We start from the raw sequence: 16262 nt of genomic DNA on the forward strand, positions 1-16262 counted from the left end.
GGCTAGAGACTAATGTCTGAAATATACAGAAAACACTGAGGTTAATAGCACCCACAGATGTAATCTATAAAGGCATATGCTTATAAATACAGCAGCTTCCTTTTCATGTCAGCAACACTGCAAATGATTTTCCAGGTCCATGCTTGATGAAACAGAATTTTTCCAAGGAATATTGTTTTTTTGGAAAAAAAAATTTTAAAGACTCTCCACAATCTAACTCAATTTAGTTCCCATCCTCTTCTACTCTCCCACACAGCATGCCTGCCATTCCACTATACTCTCTATTCTCCATATTTGCACAATGCATTCCCATTCCACAATTTTTTCATTTTTCTATTCCTCTGAAATGCCCCATTTATTATAGATCTGATAGGATCTTAAATAAGTCTCAACTCCTCAAGAATTTTCCCAAGTTGGAGTTATTTTTCCCTTTCATAAGTTTCTACAACCTCTCATGTGGCATTGTACTTAGATGAGTTTTGCAATGTTTGTGTCTTATGTCTCCCTTCCCAAAAAGGTACATCCCTTGCAGATAGCAACTTCTTTCTGTAGCATTATAGTCTTTGCACGCACACACACACAAAAAAAAAATCAATATATAATAGTGGGTTGAATGGTCTTTTTATTTTAAGATTTTGTTCCTTTACTCTATCAATGAAATAATTGCCAAAAGGAAAAGTAGATCCTTATCATATATTATTTATGTTTTTCATGGTAGGATAAATTATAAATAATGAAAATAGAAATCAGCCAAGTAAGTCCTCAAAACTGGCTCAGATCAGGGTAGCAGTAAGGATTAGGCAGAAAGAAACAGTATGAGCAATAACATACAATTACATCCACTAAGGTATATCTGGATCATCATGTCTTCATGGAAAGTTTGCTAACTTAGAGGAAAAGTGAAAACAAACTGCTTCTCTAGCCAGCTTGGGACATAGGAAAAAAAACAAGGCATAGCTAACATGAACAAGTTACTTTATTTAGCCTGAAAAAAATATATTATCTTTCAAATTTCAAAATGGCTAAAATGCTTGGTAAGTTAAAGGTTTCTAAGATATAGCTGGATGCAGTGACACACACCTGTAACTCTAGCTACTTGGGAGGCTGAGACAGAAGAATTGAAAGCTCAAGGCCAGGCCGGGCAACTTAGTGAGACCTTGCCTCAAAATAAATTAAAAAGGGCTGGGGATATAGCTCAATGGTAGAGCACTTACCTAGCATGCATGAGGCCCTGAATTCAATCCCTAATACCCCTTCCAGAAAATATTTCTAAGATATATAAGACTTTTAGATATGAAAGACACAAAGGAAAAATAGGAAAATGTAATTTAGTTAAAGTAGACCATGAAACATTTTTCCACTTTAATAATTTATCCATTCAATAATATTTACTAAAATATTACTATCACCTAGGCATTGTGGCAGATGTCAGGAACTCAATAACAAGCATGATAAATCTGTGCCCAACTCTCACAGTACTTGATCACTTAGAATTCTCACTAACCTATAAAATGGAACAAGACTGAAAAGACAAAAATTAATATCAACCAGAAAAATATAAAAGGCATGGAGGCTGAGGCAGGAGGATTGCAAGTTTGAGGCAATTGAGAAAGACCCTGCCTCGAAATAAAAAATGAAAACATTTTTCATGAGAATGTAGCTCAGTGGTAGAACACCCTTGGATTCAATCCCCAGTACCAAAGAGAGAGAGAGGAAAAAAAATCCTTAGAGTTTTCCCCAAACACAAAAATAAATTCCAGATGTAAAAATATATTAAATGTGAAAAATTAAGTCAAAAGAGTATTAAAATATATTATAAAATAATATATATATTTTATAAGGATAGACTTTCTGAGCAGATCCATGCTAGAAATTATAATTGGAAAAAATACAGATTTTTACAAAACAGAACTGAATGGCAAAAAGTGGAGATGTCCAGAAGGCATTTGAACCTAAAGAACAACAACAATAAAAGTAGATTTAAAAATTTTGGATTTATACCTCGTTGATTGAAGAAACAATTTCCTAAGTTTATTCTGTTCATAAAGTGTTAAGGTCTTTTCTCATAATTATTCTTCTAAAAATTTCTATCATTACCCTTTATTTTTTAAATTTCCATTAGCACTTAAAAAATCTAGAACTTCAATTTTATATAAAAATCCTGCAATGGGAAAGCTAACTTATTTCAATTTACTTATTCTCTATTTGGCAATCCTAAACTCTAATCCTTCTTTCTGTCACTCTATTATTTGTGGAAATTTATGATTTTAAAATAAAAGAAAACTGGGCCTATATGAAAAATAGACATTAAATCTACATGTTAGTATGCAAGAGGAAGTTCCTTTAAACAAGTAGCCCTGTTTTCTAAAAAGAACTTCTTTTTTACTATTAAATAACTGTAGGTCCTAGAAATATTCTCAATTTTCTTTTATTAACAAATATTAATTTACCATGTCCTACCTGAAAAGCTGGTAATTCTTTTCTGCATTTAATTTCAGTTCTTATATTTCTAGTTCAATAGGAATTTCCTAAATAATTCACATAAGCAAGACAGTCCACATATTTATTTGTCACTTACCGTAAGGTTGGTGGGGGAAATCACCATTGGACTCCAATAACCTTAAAGTTGCAACATGTATGGTTAACTAGTGGAACAACTGCTGATGGCTGCAGATATAAAGGCTCTAGTCAGGTGACTGTGGGGCCCTAGTCCAGAACAAGCACAGTAATTTTGATCAATGTACTCTAACCTAATTTTCTCCCAAGTTTCAAAATATTCTTTGATGCTTTACAATTTTTAGTATTTTTTTTTTAGTTGACACTAAGCTGAGACCCTTTCTGGTATATTTCAATTGGAAACCAAAAGTGAAATGAAGGAGAATTTCCCTTTCTCGTTTGTGAATGATTATGGTGATTTGAATTTTGGTGCATTTCTTTCAGTCCATTGATTGCTCTGGGAATCAATACTCGCAGATCGATGAGTCATGTCCAATTTCATAAACAACTGCCTGGAGTGAACATCTAATGTGAACAAATAATAACGAAATGACAATCAAGCCCAAATGTTCTTGTAAATCATATTAAAAGAAGAAACATCTCAAAGGGGAATAATAATTTTTACAACACTGAAGGGGTGTGTGACTATCTGTAGGTCATGCATTCTAGCAATATTCTATTAGGCCAAACACACAGCTCAGGAAAATATTTTTCTTTTTCAAAATAGAATCTGAAAGTCAATAGTAGCCTCAGAATCTGGGTCATATTTTTGTAGAGAAAGAATTTGAATTCCAGAAATGTCAGATTATTTGCTGAGTGTGGATAAAGACTAGTTCTCCTACTTCACAATCTGCAGCATCTTCCACTAGTCATATTACAAGTACATAATCTTACTGTCATCTTAGAAGAGTCAATAGCAAATGGCAAAGGCATATCTAGAACCCAACGGTGGTTTCAATTCTCAGCTCCTTGGCACATTTCTAAATTTTTCATTTTCCATATATAATATAAAAGTGCAAAAAATTACTGATAGTTTGTATCATCTACCTATTCTATTTTTGAACACTTAATTTTAAAGATTATAATGAAAGGTAGACACATGAGAAGGTTAAACTTACACTAGCCTCAAGTACAAGTTGATTATCAGAATTAACTAGAGGTGAAAAGATATGTGTTTGGCCAGGAGCAGTGGCACACACCTGTAAACCCAGCAGTTCGGGAAGCTGAGGCGGAAGGATCCTGATTCAAAGCCAGCCTCAGCGATAATGAGGCACTAAGCAACTTAGTGAAACTCTGTCTCTAAATAAAATACAAAATAGGGCTGGAGATGTGACTCAGTGGTCGAGTGCCCCTGAGTTCAATTCCCGGTATCCAAAAAAAAAAAAAAATGTATTTGTGGGTTTTTAAATTTCATATTAGACTTATTAGTTATTCATGATGTAGAATCTATTTTTGTTTATTTATACAAACATGGAATATATCTTATTCTAATTAGGATCCAGTCTTGTGGATGTACACAATGGTGAGAGTCACTGTGGTGTATTCATATATGTATATTGGAAAGTCATGTCAAATTCATTCCATTGTCTTTCCTATTCCTATCCTCCCTCCCTTTCCTTCATTTCCTTTTGTCTAATCAATGGAACTTATATTCTCCCCACCCTTCTTATTATGGGTTAGCATCCACATATCAGAGAAGACATTCAACCTTTGGTTTGGGGGGATTGGCTTACTCATAAAGTCATTTTTATTTATTCCTAATATTCTGTTGTGTATATATACACCACATTTTCTTTATCCATTCATCTGTTGAAGGGCACCTAGGTTTGTTCCATAGTTTAGCTTTTGTGAATTGTGCTGCTAAAAACATGGAAGTGGCTGCATCACTTTGGTATTCTGATTTTAACCCCTTTGGATATATTCTGAAGAGTGGGATAACTGGGTCAAATGGTGGTTCTATATTCCTAGGTTTCTGAAAAATCTCCATACTGCTTTTCAGAGTGGTTGGACTAAATTGCAGTCCCACCAACAATTTATCAGTGTACCCTTTTCTCCACATTAAGATGTGTATTTTCCTAGTATTGGGTACACTGTTCAAGAAAGTCCTCAAAATTTAACTATTAAATTCACTGGAAAATAATGAATTTAATATCTTTAATGCATGTTCTTGAAGTCAAAACATTAAAATTAAATGTGGCATTTATACACAATGGAATATTACTCAGTATTAAAAAATAACAAAATCATGGCATTTGCTGGGAAATGGATGGCACTAGAGCAAATTATGCTAAGTGAAGTTAGCCAATCCCTAAAAAACAAATGCCGAATGTCTTCTCTGATATAAGGGAGGTGACTCAAAACAGAGTAGGAAGGAAGAGCATGAGAAGAAGATTACCACGAAACAAGGAAAAGAGGAGGGAGAGAAAGGAAGGGAGAAGGGGACTTGCACGGAAGACGGAAGGAGACCGTCATGGGTTCACAAAATATATATACGATGGTGTGAGGGGGAAGGGAAGAAAAAAGAGAGAGAGAGAGATAGATAAGTGTCACAGTAGAATGAGTAAAGAATAGTGACGGAGGGGAGGGCAGGGGAGGGGGGATAGGGAGGGCAGCAGAATACAACTGACACTAGGATTGCTGTATGTATACACATGGATGTATAACCAATGTGATCCTGCAATCTGTACATGTGGAGAAATGAGAATTCATACCCTATTTGAATCAAATGTATGATAAGTCAAGATCATCCGTATTGTCTTGAGCAACTAATAAATAAATAAATAACATTAAAATTATTCATTAATGCACAGAATAACTTGGAAAGGTATACAAGAAATTACTAATATTAGCACTCTTGAGGGAAGGTAACTGGATGACTGAGGAAGAGGTGAGATGAATATTTTTACCCAGTATCTTCTGTATAGTGAATGTATTACCTACTCAAGAAAATGGATGTTTAAACTAGAAAACAAAACAAAACTATATATCTAATTTTTAACTAAGTAAAAATTTTATTATGAGACATAAAGTTTCCTTAAAATTTTTAATCTTCCACGGGTAAAGCTGATCACTTTATTCTTGAAGACTTTCAGCAAGTGAGTGGATATCTTAAAGGCAGAGGCACAGAGTGGGTGACACTCTCATAATGTCACAGCAATAATCCGAAATAATGTCCTGATAAGGTAAGATTGGGATTGCACTGCTTCTGGGAAGGAGGAGGAGTGAAGCAGTAAATAGACACTGATGGCTGAGGGGCACTGACATAGAGAATAAGATTTTCTTTCAAATTTCCTATTCTCATTCTACCAAAATTTATGTTGCTAATAGATCCAACATTCAAATAGCCAGGAACATTAAGGTTAGAGGGAAAAACCATTTCAGGATAAAGAAAGGCAAAAGATTCAAAAAGGTGCATTCAGGGTTCTACCAGCTCCACTGCCTTTGTGCAAGTAGTTCAGTGGCAGAGAGGGTGCTTAGCATGTGTGAGGAGGCCCTGGGTTCATTTCCTAGCATGCATGAAACAACAACAACAACACACCAGTATTTACCATGGTACTTCATTTACACCTGGTGATATAAGTTCCCTGTGGGTAAAAAATGTCGTAGGCTTTAGGTGCAGCTGTTAAAAATTTAGGATTGTGAAAACTAGTATAACAAAGAGAAAATAAGCATAACAGAGATTGGCAACAGCAGGAGGGAAACGTGATCCAAAGCTCACTCGTGTCAGGTTGTTCACTAGCAATGAGATTCAGAGGAATCTACAGTGAGAAAATAAGAGACTCCAGGAGGAACTTTAGGAGCTGGGATAATCAGATTCCTACAAGAGAATTTGAAAATATTCGGATATAAGATGTGACCATGCAAAATAATAATAATCAATGATAGGAAAAAAATCTGCAGAAATCTTAAGGACTAAGACTTGTGATTTTCAAAAACTCTTAATTCAAGCAATGGTATTAGGAGTTCCAATGTATAAAACACATAAAAACAGTCACTCTGGTTGAAGCCAGACAGAGTAGAGGGCCCAAGACTTACCAACCATACGTTCCTACTTTCTCTAATCCAGAACTCAATTGAGAAACCCAGTTTAAAATCTATTTCTAGAACAACCTGTCTATTTACTGTTAGGAAACCTTGACACAGGCAATGCCATTTGAAACATGTCCTCCATCTTAGAACAAGAATCACCTCACAGTCACTCTGACTCAGCTTGACCTAAACCCTAGACAATACTCCATCATTATGCAAAGAAAGAAAATTATTATCTGGGACTGAAATCCTGAAATACTGAAAAGCACCTGTTCAATATGGAATACTGATTGCCTCAAAGAATAGAGGTGACAACGACAAGGACTCTTTCTTCCCTGACAACCACCTAGCCACAAAAATTCCCCTCACCTCAGGCTGTAAGTACAAGACTGTCACTGGTCTTAGTCTCCACTGAGTCCCTCTTCACAGATTTGTCCTGAATAAACCCATGTTACTGTTGAGCTGCCTCTCCTCTCTCTTTATTTCTGTCATTTGGTTATTTCCTTCTATTTTGGTGACAAACCCAGGATTAGTGTTCAAGGTTCTCACCGTGGGCAGCCCCTCCAGGCTTTCCCTTGACCTCCACTCAGTCTCTCTTTCTTTTCCTCTCTTATTCTCCCTCTTCTCCCTTTGGTGACTTTAGTAAGTCACATTGCTGGACTTTGCATTCACCGCAGAGGATCACCTGTTGGGTGAGTGATGCCCTTTAACTCCTCTGCATTCCTGGAATCCCTGCCATAGTTTCTCTCTCTGTGGATACTGTTCTTCGGACAAATCCCAGGGCTGGATAAGAGAAACCCCTGCCACCACTGGGTGGAAATGACTTGCTATCGCTCCTATCAATTGCCCAATAGTCCATTGGTCATTCCTGGAACATCCTTAGAGAAACCATATTCTTGTGGAGATGCCCTTGGATTTTGGCTGTTCTGTCTGTCAGGGTCCTTGGGGGCCCTCCTCAATCCTTTTGTCCAACATGGCCAGACCCCACCAAAGCCTCCATAAGACACCCTCTTGGGGTGCCTTTCTCAAAAGATTGGTGTTCTGTAATATTGCCTGGCCCCAATACAAGCTGGACAATATTCGTCACTGGCCTGAAAATGGCACATTTGATTTCCAATTTCACAGAAATCTTGCAAACTTCTCTACTGCAATGGCAAATGGTCCAAAGTTCCCTAAGTCCAGGCCTCTGCTCCAGGCCTAGTACCTCCACACCAGACCTTCTCTCTCAAAAACTGCTCAAATTTTCACATTCTTCTCCTCATATTAATAATAATTTTTAAAAATAGCCCTCAAGATATCTCTTTCTTTGAATCCATCCCTCTTCAGGAGCTCTGCTTTCTTTCTTTCTATTATTCTAACACATCCTATTATTTTGCTGTGTCTGACCCTGTGTCCATAAATTTCATCCCTTGAATTGCAAGACAAAGAACCCACCCATCCCCTGTGTTACATTTCAGGGGACAGGGAAGGAGTGATCTATGGGGAAGGGTACTATGTACAATGGAATTCTCATTTCTCTGTGCTCTTTATTAGTGGACAAACAGTCATTAAACAACATGTACCTGTCAGCAGTTAAAAGTGACTAGTGCAGCTGCTGGTCCTAAGACTCAAGTGACAAGCTTCCTGGGCAGATGGGATTGATACCCCCTTTGCTTAGGCATTGGGAATATTGATCCTGACTTGCTTCAGGATCAAATGGGAAAAAAATAGTGATGCATGGGACAGAGAAAGGCTTGAGACAACTGAAGGTAGAAGACTGGGCTGACTCCTTGTTGCTGCATGGAGGTCAAATGTCCTGAATCTAACCCTGACAGTCCTCAGTGGTACCAAATATCAACTACCGGTATCTTTCTGTTTCTGACTGACTTGCCCTTATGGTGGAGGGTATCCTCACTGATAAATCTTGGATCCTGAGATGAAGTCTTAGTCTGACCCAAGGTCTTTGGGAAAGAGGTGACTCATTAATCCCCAGAGCATGAGCTGAGCTGTCTCTTTCTTTCTTTGCAAAAATGTCTTTTCTACATGCATACCTGTCTTTAGGCTACTCTCAACTACTGGGTATGTCCTACTGACCCTCAATTCCTTCATCTTCTCTATTTCAAGTGCCTAGAGTTCATAGGAACCTCAGTCTTTCAAACACTTTCTGGGACCCAAACCCCAAGTCTGTCCCTGTTGTCCATCTCCTAAAAAGGAACCCCTTGTGGGAGATTATCAAGACTTAAACTCCCCTAGCTTCAAAATTAGACCTTCACAAGACATCTTTTCTTCTATATTCCCACTCATCCTTCAGGAAAAAGACCATAAGTTCCATTTCACTTAATTACAGTAAACTACCACTTATCTCTTCTAATTCAGGGAATTTAAATGTTTGCCTTCTCAACTGGGGACATCACCCAGAACTTTTTGCCTCTCATGCTCAAAACAGCAGCTTTACTTTCCTTAAATATCAGATACGTTTATTTCTTTTTTTAAAAATTTTTTTAATATTTATTTTTTAGTTTTCGGCGGACAAAACATCTTTGTTTGTATGTGGTGCTGAGGATAGAACCTGGGCCGCACGCATGCCAGGCGAGCGCGCTACCGCTTGAGCCACATCCCCAGCCCCTCAGATAAGTTTATTTCTGATCATTAACACTGTTTCTCATTAATTTCATTTTGTGAAACTTTATAACAGTTGCCTGTTAATGTATTGCAGAAGTACTACTTCTGAAAGAAAAATCTGAACTAAGAGAAGCATCACCTACAGAACAGATAGGATATACTGCAAATTTCCAGTTCTGATATGGCCCTAGTTAAACAAAAGGGGTTGCTGTAAAAACTATAGACTTTAAAGTATAACCCATTACTCCCACTTTAAGATCAGTGAAACTGGCCTGTTGGATGGTTAAAACAAAAAACTTGGAGACAAAAATCAAGGAAGTAAAATGTCAGAGAAAAATCAGACAACATTTTAGTTTTGCCCCTCTAAGGTCAGCTAGGACCCAGGGATCAATGGGACCCTCTAAGGGCCCTGCAACTCCAGTGAGTTGGTGATGAAAGAATTTTTGTTTTTGTTTTTGTTTTATCTTTATACTTGTTTCTGTTTTTGTTATACAAGACAGTAGAATGTATTTTGGCAGAATATACATACATAAAGTATAACTGATTCATGTACCCACTCTTGTGGTCATACATGATATGGAGTTACCTTGGTCATGTATAAAAATAACAAGGCTAGGAAATATACATTCAATTAATTCCACTGTCTTTCCTATTTCCCTCCTGATTCCCTTCCCTTCATTTCCTTTTGTCTAGTCTGATGGATTTCTATTATTCCCCTCCCTAATCTCCTTTGTTTGGGGGGTTAGTATCCACAAGCCATGGTGGGGGTACTAGGGTTTGAACTCAGGGGCACTGGACCACTGAGCCACATCCCCAGCCCTATTTTGTATCTTATTTAGAGACAGAGTTGCTTAGTGCCTCACTTTTGATAAGGCTGGCTTTGAACTTGCTTTAAGCCACCTGAGCTGCTAGAATTACAGGTGTGCACCACCATGCTATAATTTCTTTATTTTTTATGGCTGAGTAATATTACATTGTGTATATATACCACGATTTCTTTATCCTTTCATCCATTGAAGGACACCTAGGCTGTTTCCATGTCTTGGCTACTGTGAGTTGAGCTGCTATAAACATTGATGTGGCTGTGTCACTACAGTATGCTACTTTTAAGACCTTTACATATAGACCAAGGAGTAGGATAACTATATCAAATGATGACTCTATTCCAAGTTTTCTAAGGAATATCCATACAGCTTTCCATAGTGGTACCAATTTGCAGTCCTATCAACAATGTATGAGAGTACCTTTCTCCCCACACCCTCACCAACATTTATTGCTACTTATATTCTTTATAACTCCCATTCTGACTGGAATGAGATAGAATCTCAGTGTACTTTTAATTTGCATTTCTCTAGTTGCTAGAGATGTTGAACATTTTTCCATATATTTATTGATGGATTGTATTTCTTCTTCTGTGAAGCGTCTGTTCAGTTCAGCTTCTTCAAGCTGATGGTGGCTGTCAGCTGTGGCAGTAAAGGATGCCCTCCAGAAGGTCTATCTAGGAAGTCTCAGTAGAAGCTGGGAAGCAGCTCCATGGAAGGTCATATTTTCATGACCATCTGGAGCTTAATGAACTTTTGGAATTTTGTGCATCAGGGTAATCCAGAGGTCCATGATGGCAGTTGACAGGTGACTGGGCAAGGTGTACATGGGGCAGAATTTATACTAGGCAAATAAGAATACAGCAAAGCATTATTTTCCTAAAATAATTCGCATAAAAACAATTACTGTTTCAGCAAGCTTCTGAAGACCATGAAGATCATTAACTTATTAGAGCTTAGGGTGTGATCTGCCATGTCATTTATTTGTAAACAGAGGCCATTTAAGTCTTTAGAAACATGAGCAGGATTGCTAAAAACACACATTTAATTTTTATAATGGCACAGATGTCACCTTGAGCTGTGGGATGCCATCTTATTTCTGTAATCTCTGGGTTAGCTGAAGGATCCCTTTAGTTGTGTCACTTAGGACTCTCTTGGTAAAGTCAGAGCTTTTATGTGCCATATTACATCTTTTAGATCAATCTGAAGGATAAATATTAGAACTAAATAATCATACCAGTAAAAAAAAATAGGTTGAATTTAACTATACAGGAGGTTAGGAAAATTTGTAGCTCTCAAAGTGACTTAGAATAAACTTGTGACTCTGGTAGTGTCTTTTGTAACCCTTTCTATATAAACTTCCAGTTTTATTTGCTTATAGGCGAATTGACACAATGTACTTTTTATCATTAATTTCTAATTTCATTCCATTATGATCTGATAAAATACAGGTTTTATCTCTATTTTTTGTATGTGCTGAGTTGCTTTGTGGACTAAGATGTGGTCTATTTTCGAGAATATTCCATGTGCTCCTGAAAAGAAAATGTATTCACTTCATTGATGGATGAAATACATATATATATATATATCTGTTAAGTATAAATTATTAGTTATATTTTTTAGTTTTACAGCTTCTTTATTTAGTTTTTTATTTTAAGAGCTATTTATTGGTGAGAAAGGTGTGTTGAAGTCACCCAGCATTATTGTGTTGTGATCTCTTTGATTCTCGAGATTATGAAGGGTTTGTTTTTTTATATGTAGGCTGCATTGTTTAGAGCACAGATATTTAAGATTGTTATGTCTTGTTGATGTATGGTTCTCTTAAGTAATATACAATGGCCTTCTTTGTCCCTTCTGATTAAATTTGAAGTCCACTTTATCAGATATGAAGATATAAACCCCTGCTTGTTCGCCAGTTCCAAGTGAATGTACGTTTTTTGCCATCCTTTTTAACTTTAGTCTATGGATGTCTTTGCCTATGAGGTGAATATCTTGGAGACAGCATATTGGTGGGTCTTATTTTTTAATCCAGTCTTCCAGCCTATGTCTTTTGGTTGAACAGTTTAGGTCTTTACATTCAATGTTATTATTAAGAAATGATTTTTTAATCCCTGTCATTTTATTTCTGGCTTTTAGTTTGAATTAGTTTCTCCTTTGACTGACCCTCTGGGGGGCTTTCTTTACTGCCACAGCTGACACCTACCATCAGCTTGATGAAGCCAGAGCATTCATTGCCCCTTTTCCCCTGACAGTAGTCAAGGACCTCTTCAGAGGTGGGATTGAGGCAGAAGATAGATTATCTGTACTCAAATAGAATGGGGAACCTTGGAGAATGATCCCACCACCCCAGATTAAAACCCTAGGTTAATATTTTATTTGTTTGTTTTTGACTGCCTGACTGGAATGCTCTGAGGACAAACTCCTATCCTTATCAGGGACATCCTAACCAAATTCAAGCCCTCCATTTTACTTTCTACCATAGTTCCCCACACTCCTCTGCCTCCCTTGTCCTGTCATATGGACCAGAAGCTTTTCCTTCCCTTCTAATATCATTGCTTCTGTCTGAGTTGTCAACCACAGGGTGGGATACCTCAAAGCTCATCATGGCCACCCACCAAACTCCCATTAAAATTTTTGTACAACAAAAGAATGGGATCCTAATTAGAATAGGATATACTCCATGTCTGTATGATATGTCAAAAAATAATCTACTGTCATGTATACCTAAAAAGATATATTTGGCACTTAAATTTTTAAAAAATGAAAAAAAAAAATTCCTATAAGACCCTGTCTTTAGCTAAAACAGTTGTTTCCTAGTACCTCTCTGGCTGCCTCAACTATTATCTATTGGTGCACCCCACTGTGTCTATACATCTATTTTGGTTTTTCTATTGGATCCCCCACTTAGGAACCCAAGTATGGAAGCGTCTGTCTGAGTGGGTACCCTGTGGGTGTCCATGAATACTTTTGACAAACAGGAACTTGACCTTATTGGAAGACCTTCTCCATGCCGCTTTGGTCTGGCTTGCCCCTTTCTCACTTGTCATCTTGCTCTGGCTGCCTAGGCTCTTCTATATCTCGCTCAGTTTTGTCCCAAATAAACTCGGGTTACTGTTGAGCCACCTCTTCTCTCTCTTTATTTCTAACATTTTTTTTCTTTTCTTACATTTACAAATAGGGAAAAGAAAGTTTAGAAACTATAAAGTGGCCAGGAAAATATTTGAAGTAGCAAAGTGAGGTTAAAAGGATTACCCATTTAACACAGAAGGATTTTATATTTTCATTTCATATACCCTTTGCATCACGGACAAAGTGCAAAGATTTAAAAAATAGAGTGAATCTGACAAATGAAGATCCTTCAAAGATCTTTTATACTTAAATGCTATCTGGGTCAAGAAAAATACATTTGACTTCAATATCACCATTTCTGGGAAGATAAAATCACTTATTTCATAAAATACCTCTTCAAATCTTGCTACTGTTAATATTAAAGTAATAAATTCATCTTTAAATTATACTACTATTTACTTTATAGATGTTTTTTCAAAAGTATTTCTAAGGAGCATGATATTAAAACCCACCTTCTACTTGTAAAAAATACTCTAGGACAATGTCATGAGTGTGAAAGTGTTGAGTTGACTCCATCATATATAGGGGATATTGCTGCTCAGTAAACAAAGCATTTCTCTCTCCCATCTTTAGCCACTCCCTCCCCAACCGTAGGGTTGCTCACTAACATAATCTAAGTGTTAAATTGATTTTTAATGAATTTATTTTACAGACAAGTCTGCACATGATGAAGTGATATGTACAAAGTGACTCATTATAACATTGTTCACATTTGCAAAAGAAGAGAACACCAAAGGGTCTATCAATTGAGAACTTGATAAATACTCATGGTACATTCATACAATGGTATATTTTCAGCTATTTAAAAGAATAATAAAATGTATTGATATGAAACATTCTCCAAGACACATCCTTAAATTAAAATAGTGAGGTACATACTGGAAAGAGTGTGCTACCTTTTTTTGTAAGAAAATAAAAAGATTACATATTTTTATTTGCATGAGTAAATGCTAGCTAGGTATTGTATGAAAGGAGAGAGCATTAACCTTACTCCCTTGACAAGGATGGAAGAATGGATGACAACATGCATACAGGTAAGGCACTATCACCTTCTTCACAGCACCTAGCCATCCTTTTTTGGTTATACACAATGGAATATTATTCAGCCACAAAGAAGAATGAAATCCTATCATTTGTGGAAAAATAGATGAAACTGGAGAACATGGTGTTAATCAAAACAAGCCAGACACCGAAGCACAAGTATCTCATATTTTCTCTGATGTGGAAACTAAAAGAAAAAGAAAAAACCAACAATGAGAATATAGAAGAGGGATTACTATGGACTGGAAAGTATGATTGAATGGGGTGGGGATAGAGATCAGGAGGAAAGGGGTGTTGGGAAAAAGATAGAAGAAGGGTGAATGGACATAATCAATGCATGATCCATGTGCATATGGAAATACTACAGTGAATCCCATTAATTTGTAAATAAATATATGCTAAAAATAATACTAACAATTTAAAATGTCTTAAAGAAATAAATATGTACTGGGCTAGAAATGTAGTTCAGTGGTAGAGCACTTGCCTAGTATTCATGAGGCCTTAGGAAAATCATACTGAAAAAATATGTAAGAAATTAATATAAGACCTTGCCCTAACAGGGTGTACAAAGGCAGGGATAGGAGGAAAACTTTTTAATTAGTAAATTTTTGAAAAAACTTTAACCATAAGAGTGTATTATAGAGATAAAATTTCTAATTAAGTTTTAAAATAATTTATCCATTAGCTGATGCATTTGCACCAGATCATATAGCATTTCTTCTGTGTGGCCCAACTCATTCATAACACTGGTATATTATTTCTCACAATTGATTGCTTGTCTCTCCAGGAAATGGATTTCACAATATAATTTGTTACTGGAGGCCTATTACTTCCAGAGTAAAAGACAAGTTGCTGTCCCTTGCACTATAACTACTCATGACCACACAACAAAACAATAGAATAGAAACACAATGCTTGATAAGCCTTTTTGAATTGTGATGATCAATTGATGTTGATGTCTACTCTAGCTCACTTAATAAGCAACTTGTGAGGGGAGTTTTCACTGGGGAGCAGAGAAAGAAGAAGCTCTGTAACAAATTCTGGCTGAAGTGAAAAAGTAAGCTGTGGTGCAAAATCCCAGCAAATTAGATGACACTCAGAGACAGTAGCTAATAAATTTGTTACATAGTCTCCAGAAAGCCTCAACAAAAGAATCATTTACTGTTTTGCAGCAAAGCCACGTAAGTCTTGTTAGAGACCAAATGTCTGACCATCGAACATCAAGTGACTAGGTGACCTGAGATGGTCCAGAAAGAATTAGGTGCTATGTGACCCACCCAGGCATAAGGCTGAGTACACACAGCAGTATTTCATCAATAAGTGGAAACTTTTAAACAATATTTTTATTAGTTGTTGATGACCTTTATTTAATTTCTTTATTTACATGTGGTGCTGAGAATCAAACCCAGTGCCTCACTTGTGCTAGAGAAGCACTGTACCATTGAGCCACAACCCCAGCCCTAATAAGTGGACACTTTATATTTAAAATTTAGCTGATACAGGTCTGAAAGATGTAATAAAAGTAAGCATAGTGGCACATGTGTCCTGGCAAGCCTGTACACATTTTTGTTTGATTATCAACTACTTTTGAGAACCTGTTCAAAGCTATGTAGAGAGATGGACCGGTTCAAGCTTCTTGGCTCTATAAGTACTCCCAGCTACTCACCTGGGAAGCTGAGACAGGAGTGCTTGCACTCAGTGTTTGGGACCAGCCTGGGCAACATAGCAAGACCCTGTCTCTTTAAAAAAAATAGTACCAATTCATTTACTTATTTTGTAAATAGTTTCAGAAGGTTCCACTCTCTAGGCTTATCCATTAGCACTTGGGTTTGTACTCATATTTTGAACACTTCCTTACTTTCTGGTATAACAAAGCATTCCAAGATTAATCCTTTCCTCTGCCTTACCACTGCATCATCTATATTTCCAGAGTTTCTTTTAATCTGGATATTAGGAATGGTCATTGTTATTAGGTTGTCACTGCTTCTTGGCTCTATAAGTGAACAGAGCAAAAAAACGCACGCACACACGCACGTGTGCATACATGTATATATAAAATACACATATGTATTTGAAGGGGATTGGAACATTCCATACCCAATATGGCACTTTGGCATAAAGATTATTTCAAGTTAGGGGCAGGAG

General features: G+C 36.7%; 1 non-coding gene across 1 annotated transcript; it reads left to right on the forward strand.

Annotated features, from left to right (window-relative positions):
* Positions 1-14034: 14034 nt before the first annotated feature.
* On the forward strand, positions 14035-14155 carry LOC114087006 (U6atac minor spliceosomal RNA). Its single transcript, XR_003581736.1, has one exon. It is a non-coding gene; the product is annotated as a U6atac minor spliceosomal RNA (small nuclear RNA).
* Positions 14156-16262: the final 2107 nt, after the last annotated feature.

Source organism: Marmota flaviventris, chromosome 6 (assembly GCF_047511675.1).
Source record: "Marmota flaviventris isolate mMarFla1 chromosome 6, mMarFla1.hap1, whole genome shotgun sequence".
Taxonomy (NCBI): domain Eukaryota; kingdom Metazoa; phylum Chordata; class Mammalia; order Rodentia; family Sciuridae; genus Marmota; species Marmota flaviventris.